Below are 12,018 nucleotides of genomic sequence, written 5' to 3' on the forward strand. Positions count from 1 at the left end.
AGATATCTGTCATGATATCTGGAGGAATGTAGTCCACTCATTAGTCCTGGAGCTGCAGATCAGGTTGGTCTGTCTAGGAATTTGCAAAGAATGAATTCCTCAAGAATTCCTGAAGCACAGATTCTGTAATTACACATATTTGCTTGCGCAATGATGACACAATTGTTTGCTTTCAAGGAAGCCTGAAATGTTGATGTTTACGTGCATAATTCCAGGGTTCGTAAATCTCATAAAGAGCTCAGTTTAATGGCTAGAATTAGCTCCTCTGGAATAATGGAAACAGTTCTATTAAAATAATACACTGACCATCTTTTTCCTGAACTACAGGGAACAACACACATTCCAACCTTGTCTTTCTTTCCAAAATGCCAGGCTTATTTTTTGTGTATCGCTGGGCCTTCTGCATTGGGCTGATATTAGAAACAGGAAATGCTCTTCTGCTAGAAACAGGAAATATTGGCAGTCACATGGAAACGGTATCTCTTTCGGAGCACAGTGATAGATTTTAATCTCTCAGAAGTCCTTGTTTAAAACTGTATTATGTGGCAGTCAGTGCCGTCGTTTGTTTTCACTGGCACCCAAACCCCATGATCTCTAGCCTATGAGTTTTAGCATAGAAAGGAATAAGGACTGGCCTTATACACCCTTGCAAATAACACTCAAAAGTTACTAGCCTGGGAAGAGGCTGGTAGGCTACATTTCCATGTTCTTGGGATTTCTTAAAGGACCGCGCCCCTGCACACCTTTTCTTCAGTAATTCAAGCACACTGGGCTTAACATATACAAAGGCCACATGTAGACATCACAAAATGAGCTTAGCACACCCCAATCATGTAGCATGGTTTAACTGTAGAAAGATGATCTTAGGGTTCCTTCCAACTCTACAATTCCATGAATATGAATTCAGCAGGCATGAGGAACCTGTGGAACTGCAGACACTGTTGGACAGGAACTCCCATCAGCCCCAGCCAGTGTGGCCAATGGTCAGGGATGATGGGAGCTGTAGTCCATCAGCTGTTGTTCATCACAGAAACTTCATCCCTTCTCCCCAATGTTTGGTCCCCTCTGCACCATACATTTAAAGCACTCTTATACCACTTTAACAGTAATGGCATCCCCCAAATAATCCTGGGAACCCCAGCTTCTTAAGGGTGCTGGAAGTTGTTAGGAGACCCCTCAAAATGCTATAGTTCCTGGCACCTTTAACAAAGTACACTTCCCAGGTTTCTATGGGAGAAAACCATGGCAAACCGGAGGCCTTCTGCATACACCTACTGGGCTATGGCCTTCCCTGATGGGTTGAATTTCATACAGACGCTGCTTCCTTGTTTGAGTGAATCCACTCTAAGCAGGTCAAAGGATGCTTTTAAAAGTAACGTGAGGCTCATGCCTTATTGTCTGTGTTTCATGTTAACAATGAAGGCATTACCAAAAACCAACCAAGTTAAATGGTGCGGAGACAGCATCCATTGAACCGCATCAAGAGGAAAGCAGAGTTAATATTTGCCTGGGAGAGAATAGCTGTTCTTGCAGTGTTGCCCCAGGGTTCTACTGAATGCCTGTTGACAGATTGGGAAATCCTGTCGTTGAATCATAGAGCTGTAGAGTTGGAAGGGACCCGGAGGATCATCTAGTCCAACCCTCTGCAAGGCAGGAATACGCAGCTATCCCATGCGGGGATCGAACCTGCAACCTTGCTGTTATCAGCACCACGTTCTAACTGAAATAAAAAAATTAAGGTTATATATATATATATATATATATATATATATATATATATATAAAATGAATGTTCATAAATGTACCATTTTGAACATATATCTTATATCTACCCCACTTTTCCATATTTTCCCCCCACAAATATTTTCCAGGCTAAACATACCCAATTCCTTCAACTGTTCTTCATCAGGTTTGCTTTTGAATGGCTTTAAAAGAGGAATGGGCGAATTCAAGGAGGAGAGGACTACCAATGGCTACTTAGCCAGGTGGCTATGTTCTATTTTCACTGTTGCTTCTGAATACTAGTTGCAGAAAACCCAGGAATGGACACTAATTTGCGATTTTTTTAAAATAAAAAAGCACAGAAATTATATTTAGATACACCTTTTCTCGCAAAAATATGCATTTGCAAATATATATTTTCTCTCATGTTATGCTTGCAGGGTTTCAATAGACACTTGGTTGGCAACTGTGATAGCAAGATGCTGGCATAGATGGGCGTTGGCTTGATTCAGCAAGGCTCTTCTTATTTTCTCACATATCCACAATTCCTGATCTGCATCACACTTTGTGAATCATAAGCTGCTCTGCCCCAAATGCTAATTCCAATCACCGGGCCTCAATATATTTCACTGTATCATCCCCTGATCGCTGGACTTGATTATGGTGATTAACAGCAAACCTGGCCAAAGATAACTAAAGGCACACTGACCTCATAGCTGGGAATAAAAACTGACCTAACAAGATGATGAATGCTATAACTTAAAAATATTCCCTATCACCAGGGACCAGAAGAATATCCCCAAAGAGAACTTTTGCCAGCACTCTTTCCAGACTGGGGAGAAAAAAATATATACCCTTGATGCATTTTGCATGAAAAACAGTTGTACTGCAGACTGGAATGCAGCCATCTTCAGCGAACTGCTTTTAAGTAGTGGCTGAGATCATCTTTAACACACTTGCCCCAAATAAGATTTATATAAGCCTCCCATCCACAGGGCTGAGTTTACTTTAGGAAAGTGCTATACCAAAAACAGTAAAAGAAAAGAAAAGAGGTAAACACAGACAGATCAAAGGAAGCTGGCTTACTCTCCGTATCAACCACCAAACCTGCACTAACATACAGCTGAATGGGAATGCCAGGATAAATAGGGCTTGTGGGGAATGAAAGAGTCAAGCTCACATGATTCCCTCCCACAGCAGCCTACGATAAAATCAAGTAAAATCTGGCCATTAAGGATGGAATGAGACATTTTGCAGAGAATCTGGTTCTCTGCTGAGCAGCTGAAAAGCAGAGTGGGGAGGGCATGATTTGAAGCAGAGAAGCAGTGAGCGGAATGGGGTGCTTAACCCTTCCCCACCTGCCACTTTCTCCCTGCAAAACCCTGCCCCACCGCAGCTAAGTTTCTGGACATGCTGTTTTGCAGGGAAATCCTAGAGTTGAAGGGGTCCCTGAAGGCCATAGAGTCTAGCCCACTGCTTGATACACAGAATTCCGACCCAGAGCATTCCAAAGAGAAGACCTCCAACAAGGGAGATCCCACCACTGCAAGGTTGATTCCATGGGTGAACTGCTCTTCCATTAAACATTGGGGTGTCTCCTAATGTTCAACCAAAATTACCCTTCTTGAAACGGCCTTAGATCCAGTCCACTGGTGGAGGAAGGGGGTGTAGTTGGGCGGCACCCCCCCGGGCTACTCGCCGCTTGCCATGGGCGGCACCCCCCGGGATGCTCACCACTCGCTGTGGGTGGCGCCCCCACGGCAGCTAGCCCCGCCCCCAGGTGCACAGCATGTGTGCCGCTCTGGGTGCCGGAGCAGATAGCTCTGCCCCTGATCCAGTCCTGCCTTGGCAGAAAGCAAGTAAGAAGTCTTTGCTCTCTTCTATGGTGGCGCTGTGGGTTAAACCATAGAGCCTAGGACTTGCCGATCAGAAGGTCGGCGGTTCAAATCCCTGCGAGGGGGTGAGCTCCCATTGCTTGGTCCCTGCTCCTGCCAACCTAGCAGTTCGAAAGCACGTCAAAGTACAAGTAGATAAATAGGTACTGCTCCGGTGGGAAGGTAAACGGCATTTCCGTGTGATGCTCTGGTTCGCCAGAAGCGGCTTAGTCATGCTGGCCACATGACCCGGAAGCTGTATGTCGGCTCCCTCAGCCAATAAAGCGAGATGAGCGCCGCAACCCCAGAGTCCGCCACGACTGGACCTAATGGTCAGGGGTCCCTTTACCTTTACCTATGTAGCAACCCTTATTTGAAGAGGGTTAGCCTGTTCTTTCTCAGCCTTCTCCAAAGTGAAAATCCTCAGTGGCTTCCATCTTTCCTTATAGGACTTGCTTTCAGATTACTAACCATATTTGTTCGGCTCTGGCAATTAGGCAGCAGGGAGAAAGGGACATAGGAGGAAAGCGGCAGGCAGGGGTAGGGTTATGCATCGCCACCTGCCTGCAGCTTCTTGACTTAAAACTGTACCTGCCTACCAACTCTTAGCAGCTGTTTGGCAAAGATCCACCGAGGTTCCCATCTGTTACACTCAACCATTCCTGCTCCACCCATCAAAACAGAACCACCAGAATGACAAGCTGGGGGTGGCAGCCAGACATCGCACTGGGAGCCGCCCATAACCGCAAAATCTCGGTCTTCTAAATCCTTGGAGGGATGAGAGCCTGGAAGGTCTCCCCAAGGTGGGTATTCCATAAAAAAGAGCCACAGTGGTGAAAGCTCTGCTTGTATTAGCTTTGATCAGAGCCGTCTTTACCAGGGGGGGGGGGCAAGGGGTGTGGGGCACCTAGGCGCCGAATTCTGGGGGGCGCCAGGCGCCTGCCACTGAAGTCGCCTAAGCTCTTAATTATCTACCTGTTACGAAATAATAAATCATTTTGACCAAGCTAGAAAAACAAAATGTATACCTATCGTTTCACTAGAGGACTTTCGACTTTGTGCGCTCATTTGTGTGTCATTCACAACGGCAGCGCTTGTCAGACTTGGGGGTGCTGTGCGGATCTTTGCACCCCGGCAGCGCATATGCTAAAGACTCCCCTGGCTGTGATTCCTGCACTGCAAGGAGGTTGGACTAGATGACCCTCAGAACCCTTCCAATTATGGAAATCCACTTGCCTTCAGACATGAACAACAGAATCCTCTCCTGTGGACCTCAGGGGGAGATTTTTGCCTTCGGGGTTGCATCCATCAGGGTTCCAGACCCATCCATCTTGAATAGCACAGTCGGTAGAACATGAGACTCTTAGTCTCATGGTCATGGGTTCGAATCCTATTTTGGACAAAAGATTCCTGCATTGCAGGATCAGATGACTCTCGTGTTCCTTTCCAACCTTACGATTCCATGGTCTATGATTTCTTTTAAAAGGAGTGTCCTCTACAGCCCCGCCACAGCTTTGCTTGATCAGAGCACCAATACCAGACTTCCGCCTTGTGCCAGGGCCCTGCTGGCCAGATCCTGACAGTCTGCTAGCTGCCTGCTCAGCTAGAGATTGCTGGAGAAGGTAAAACACAGGTTTGGTCAACTGACCGGAAAGGAGACTCCAGGGGAGCTTGCAGCCAGTGGCAGAGCTTCACGCGTATCCTGGGGGCATGGTGTGCCACCCGCAGGGGTGTGGCATGCGTCCTGGGGGCATGGCACGCCTCCCACAAGGGCATGGCACGGCACCCAGCGTGGGCAGGGGGGCAGCAGTGATGGGACCCCACCGGGATCGCGCTGCCGCGGGCGGTGCGTCCCCCCCGCACTCCTCTTCCTCCGCCAGAGCTTGCAGCTTAAGAGCTGAGCCAGATAGGATTCCGCCAGCTGGCTGAGCAGCACCAATTGTGAGCTGTGGGTGCCCCAGAACAGGGGTGAGGGAACTTTCTCAACTTGGGGGCCACATTGCCTCCCTGGCAAGCTTCCGGGGGCCACATGCCAGTGGCGGACAGGGCCAGAGGCAAAAGCAGGGTAGGGTGCCAGGTGTGACTCTTACCTTTGTACAGAAGGCTACATTTCAGAGGTTTCCAGCCAAGCCCTCTTGCATCTCTCCATCCATCGTCCATGCAAGCAAGAGGGATTTCAAGCACACATCCTGGTCAAAGGCAGTCAAGGAGGACATGGAGTACAGCAGCTGAGAGGCTCAGAGCAGCGAGCCAAGAGCAAACCTTGGTTTGCGTGGGGAGAAGAAGCACATCTAGATCCCAGGTTTGGATCCCCCACCAACGCAGCCTTTTCTGTGCTGTAAATCCTACCCCATCTTTGTATGCAACTTGCTCAGGGCAGAACCATATTTGAAGACCCAAATCTGAGGACATGACAGCCAGACCAAAAGTTAACCTAACTGAGGGTTGGGGAACTTTAGCAGGCTAGTTTCTGCACGGCCCCCTCTATTCTCCATCCCAACAAGGGGCGAGTTCAGGGCCACGTTCCAACTGGGCAAAAAGATTTGGGAAGCAGAGCAGGTCCAGTGAGGGGTGTGGTCTGCAGTGAGAGTTCTAAGGGCCAGACAGAGTGTTTCAGAGGGCCACATTTGGACCCTGGGCCTGAGGTTCCCCATGCCAGGACTAGTGCACCCCCAAACTCCCTTCAAACCACGAACGGAAGGATCTGCTGATTTCACTTCTCTCAATTGCTCGTTTTTCCAGACTTATATTCAGTATTTCACATTTCTGCAGTAATTCATGTTTTTTTAAGAAAAAAAAACCATCATAAGCATCCATCAGTGTTTTAGTGTAATTTTATCGCAATAAACACATTTCTGCACGTGGTTTTGACCAGCGCACACATTTTTGCAAGCCATTCCCCCTGATAGAATGCCATTTTGTATGTGAATTTCACTGACAGTTTCAGTTTAATGCACACTTTCTCCCAACGTATGCACTTCTGTACACATCGGTTGGAAACCGGCATTGAAAAATTCAGACAGGTGCGAATTTCAGTTTCCGTTTGTGTGTTGCTTCTGAGAGTGTGCGTTTAATAGTTTCGACTCTAAATGTGCACTGAGCCCATCCCTGCTCCCAACCCTATGCTTTTTTGAACTTGCAGACTGGCCCCTGCAGCTGTCCTTTCACTAGTCATCTAAAGTGCAGCAAGGAAGAGGTTAAAATAAGAGCTTCTCTTGGCTAACTCATGGCTGTAGCTCCAGCTGCACAGGAGCAGGCTGGGCTGGGTTTGTCTGGCCTGCCATTCCTACATGGAAACCAGAAGTTGTTGTTTCATGCTCTGATGGAATCTGCAATACTGATAGGCACCTGGAAGCCCTGGGGTCAAATCTGGCTTCCAAGGCCTTTGAAACCTCCCAAGCTGGCTCAGGGCAGAGCCTTCAATCCTGCGTTTCACCCCCTTCTGTTAAACAAATATACACCTCAGCCAATATACAAATATATAGCCAAATATACAACTCCCCTCCAGCCGAGCAAAATGACTCTCTTCCTCCAGAACAAACAGCGACAGAAACTCTGCAAGAGTCCTCTAGTTATTTAATCTTAAATATCTCTAAGCCACCTTTCCGGGCCAAAAAGCCCTCTTAAGGTGGCTTACATAAAACTATTCAGCTATAAAACATACACAAGCACAATATCAACATCAACCAAAGGGCCATAATTTGAAACAGTAGCTAGGGAAGTCCAGCCAAGCGACCTGTAACATTACCATTTAGAACACACTTCAAACCAGCTGCAGGAGAGCCACTGGGATAAGTCAAAACTCGTCCAAGTGATTCGCCAGAAGACAAGGCAGCTAAAAGCAACAATTGCTGCGAAGCCCACTTAAAATCCAGAACTGAAGGGCCAACTGTTTGCCCAACTGGGAAGGACTCCCACAGATGAGAGACCACCACGGAGAAGGCCCTATCTCTAGCATCTGCATGTTTCTTTTTATCTTGCGTTTCTAGAAAAGTATTCAGGGGAACGTGCAAAAAGAAAAACGAAGCACTGAAATCAAAACATGGTTTAGGCAGTAAATCCACAGCGCACCAAAAAGTACAAACACCCGCCTTACTGACTTTGGGGACAGGCCAGCGAGCAGGGACTTTGTAAGTCTGCAGTTCTAAGTACATTTACTAGGGAACGCATCCCAGTTAACTGAATGGAACTCACTTGTGAGCCAACATGTATAGGATGAGGCCACACAAATGTTTAATTTTGAATGGACCAGCCCCACAAATCTAACATTTCTTTTGAACATATTTTTCATAGTTTCCCCCCTTTCTTTTTAAAAGGGGGCCTGCAAGGAGATGCAATGGTCATTTAATTTCCCTACAGATTGATGCAGAGAACAGAAGAACAGAATAGAAGCCAACCACGCCTGATCTTATAGAAATAATAGAAATGTAGAGTTGGAAGGGACCCTGTGGATCATCTAGTCCAACCCCCTGCAGTGCAGGGATGCGCAGCTGTCCCATACAGGGATCGAACCTGCAACCTTGGCATTATCAGCACCAGACTCTAACCAACTGAGCTATCCAGGCTTCTAAGCCTATGGCACCCAGTATTCCCAGGCAGGGTACCATCCACGTACTAACCAGGCTTGACCCTGCTTAGCTTCTGAGACTGGACAAGATCAGGAACGTTCAGGGCAGTAGGAAACCTTTGGGGAGTCCGTGCTTGTGACAACTCTATAAGGGAAGGCTGCAATGTTACCCCCTCCCGTTGAAAGCTTGCTGGGTGTGTAGGGAAGGCTTGGTTATTGTAAGGAACTGTACAGGCAGCATGTCCTTGTGGAAGGACCCAAAGCTCAGTGGGAGCACTTTGCACGAAGGAAGTCCCGAGTTCGAGTTCTGGCATCTCCAGGTAGGGCAGGGAATGATGGTTGTCTGAAACTCTACTACTGCTGCCACTCAGTGTAAAACAGCCCTAAACTGACTGGCTGCAAGGCAGCAGTGTTCTAGATACAGAGGGACACGCCTTCCTCTCCCACATCAGAAGTGCAGTGCCTGTTTTGCCTTCCACGCATGGTCTCAAAAGGCAGTGGTCAGAATGGCTGTATGACAACTACTCATTTGCATGGTGTAACTTGTAGACCCTGCTGAGCGAGTGGGTGGGGCTAAGTGTGCAGCAGGCCCCCCACCCCCAGCCATTGACAAGCAAGCCCACTCCTGTTCATTCTCAAATATTTTAGGGTGTATGTGTGCTGGCTCTGCCTATTTGCTCTGTGCATATGGAGACTTGGGATCAAAGGATTTGCCAGTTCCCATCCTCTCAGTTTCTCATTTTCCCAAATCTTAAATTTGGTTCTCCGCATATGTGCTGCAATTTGCAATCCTCCCCCCTCCCCAATCATCTTGCAAATTATCCAGCATTTCAGTATGACTTTCTCCTGATGTATGCAACTTTGTCTATTTTTTTTTTTACAAGCAATTTCTCCTAATAATCCATTTTTGTATGCTACTTCCACCAATGCATTCCTATTTAGGCACACTGTCCTTAATTATATGCATTTTTTGCAAACCTTATTTGGTTGGAGAACTGCCTCAGAAAATTAAGATAAATGCAAATTTTGAAGGTGCTTTGGTTCTCACTGTTTTGGATTTTGATAGATTCACCTTTATATGTAAAAACTGAACCAAAGGCATTGGAGCTCAACTTCCACACTGAGCCACTATGCTCTCCTGATACACACAAGACTTCACTGCCAGCATACAACCCTGTGAACACACCCCTGGAAGAAAATTGAAGCTGGTGGGACTCTGCTTCTGAATCTAACATGCAGAAAACTTGAGCAGAAAACTTTTTAAACCTTACTGATACAGATCTCATTCACCTGTAAGAGTTGTCCCTTATCTCTGAACTCATAAAGCAATCTCTGTTCAGTCATCACTGTTTGCTATAGTTTTGATCAAAAGCCGCTCACCTCAAAGTTACCCAAAAGCCCAACTCCACAACCTCTGAAGTGCTCGTTTCTGGAGTTTTTTTTACTTCTGCAACACAGCAAGACTTGATGTTCCTTTTCCTCATCACATCCTTGGAGCACTGTCCAGCTTGACATGCAATCTTTACGCTCTCTCTTTAAATCGCAGTGCATGCAGACAGTTAACCATCCCCGAATCAAAAAAAAGCTCAAGTCTGGGTTTGCAGTCTGCTGCTACAAGCCCACATACCCCAACAAAACAGGAGAAGGTGGGAAGAAAAAAGACTTACCAAAACAAAGAAACAAAAGTTCTCAGAAATGGTTCTGTAGTTCTAACAGATAAAGGCTGCCAGTGCGGGATCAGCTCCTCCAAGCAGCCCTCTGCAAAGTGAGGCACGCAGAACTTCAGCAAAACAAACGTGTTGTTGCTGAATCTCAGAAGTCAGGCTGAGCAGGGAGTTTCTCCCATCGGGTTAGGAAGAGAGCTGCCTCGTAGTCTCCGCCAGGAGTCCTCCTGGCCTGCCCCACTCCAAGCTCAGTGGTGCAATTGCAGCTCAGGCAGCCTGTGATATCCAGCTCCGACCCCCCTACTCCACCCCTACAGGAAGGCAACAGCTGGACTGCTTCATTCAGGGCTGGAGCAACTCTCCATGCCTTTTGCCGAGTCTGTGACTCACCCTCAGGCATGGAGGGAGAAGACTGGGGCGGGTGGATTTCAATACGGACTCTGTCTCTAAGCCTACATTTGCAAGCACCAATGTGGATCCAGGGGTGGAGAAAAAGAGAGAGAGCGAGAGAGAGAGCGCAGAAGTTTCCCTGTGGCTGCAAATGCATTGGGAACGAAAGCGCACATAACAAAACATCTCTCTTCCTGAGATTCGTTTCCAATCTGGCCTCAGGGCAATGAGTCACGGTATTCACCAAACACACACGTAGCCAAGAACACACACAAGCACACATGCAAGGGCCATAGTTAAATATCTTGCCACCGATGGTGTCCTTTAGACATCCTTTTTCAGGCTGATCCAGCAAATTTATTGCAACCCTGCTATTTTAGCACCAGTGAACTCAGGATTCAGGATTGCAGCCTAATCACACAGTCTCTTGCCAGATTTGCATACCTGTTGTGGCCACGTGTGCAGGTGTGCGTGCGTGCATGAGTCATCATCACATTGTCTGGCGCGATGCAAGGATCACACACCTGCGGGCCTGCGATGGTGGAGCGCCCAAGGTTTTGGGGTGTGGCCGCGTGGGATCAGCATATAGATTGGCAATATGTGTGTTTCAGACCTTCCTTACCATCGCACAACTGGGGCCAGGACAGTGCAAAAACACACATTCTAGCTGGGATCCAGCTCAACCATGATGAAATCCTGTTGAAGCCACTGGGACAGGTTCACTAGTTGTTGTTGATAGCACCTGTAAATTGAGCTATGATCCTATGCAGACCTAAACTAAGATGCGGCTGGCGCTGTAGTCTAAATCACTGAGCCTCTTCGGCTTGCCGATCAGAAGGTCAGCGGTTCGAATCCCTGTGACGGAGTGAGCTCCCGTTGCTCTGCCCCAGCTCCTGCCAACCTAGCAGTTCGAAAGCACGCCAGTGCAAGTAGATCAATAGATACCACTGCGATGGGAAGGTAAATGGCATTTCCGTGCGCTATGGTTTCTGTCATGGTGTTCCATTGTGCCAGAAGCTGGCCACATGACCCAGAAAGCTGTCTGTCGACAAACGCCAGCTCACTCAGCCTGAAATCAAGATGACCGCTGCAACCTCATAGTTGCTTTTGACTGGTCTTAACCATCCAGGGGTCCTTTACCTTTACCTTAGGTAGGATCCTTTACCTTTACCTTAGGTAGGATCAGTATGCCCCACTGATCTCAATGGGACATTGAGCAGAGATGGGAAGGATTGCAACGTGAGCAGGATTGTGTGAAGATCCTACCCTGATGGGTGGGTCCTCTGTAATGTTGGTTAATCCCCCTTTTAAGCCTGTCTAATAACAGCTTCCCACCAATCCTATGCATGTGTTTTTTCCGAAACAAGGCCCATTATGCTAATTCCTCGTGTTGCACAATGGGGCAGTGTGTCTGGCTCTTAACCAGAAGGTTGGTGGTTCGAGCTCACCCAGGGAAAGCTCCCCTCCATTGCAGGGGTACCTTCCAATTCTATGATTCTATGGTGAATGGGGCTAACTCCTAGCAAACTCTGCAAGGGATTGCCTTCATTTTGTGCCTCCTGCAGTTTTTTAACACTTTGAGGACTTAAAAACCTACGGCTGTGGAATATTCATGTTCAATTAACACTGGGAGCCGGCAGCCAGGCATATGCATTCGCTTGGAATATTATTGCAAGTCTAGGTCAGGGTGTGTTGGTTCTGCATCCAAGATACTCATAAGTGAGAAATGTTGCTTAGCATTTGGTAGAAAACTGGTTTGTTCAAGTTCCAGCCCTCCTCCAGTGATTCCCCCTTTGGGGAA

At 47.5% G+C, this 12,018-nt stretch overlaps 1 protein-coding gene across 4 annotated transcripts in view; it reads right to left on the reverse strand.

The window, feature by feature from the left end:
* The window catches only part of AHNAK2 (AHNAK nucleoprotein 2), a 74,431-nt gene extending 64,195 nt beyond the window's left edge, over positions 1 to 10,236 (reverse strand). For all 4 annotated transcript variants that reach the window (XM_077923509.1, XM_077923497.1, XM_077923503.1 and 1 more), the window contains exon 1: positions 9,831 to 10,236. The gene's annotated coding sequence lies outside the window, so the exon portion shown is untranslated. The remainder of the gene's footprint in view (positions 1 to 9,830) is intronic.
* Positions 10,237 to 12,018: the final 1,782 nt, after the last annotated feature.

The sequence above is a fragment of the Podarcis muralis genome, chromosome 1 (genome assembly GCF_964188315.1).
Source record: "Podarcis muralis chromosome 1, rPodMur119.hap1.1, whole genome shotgun sequence".
NCBI lineage: Eukaryota > Metazoa > Chordata > Lepidosauria > Squamata > Lacertidae > Podarcis > Podarcis muralis.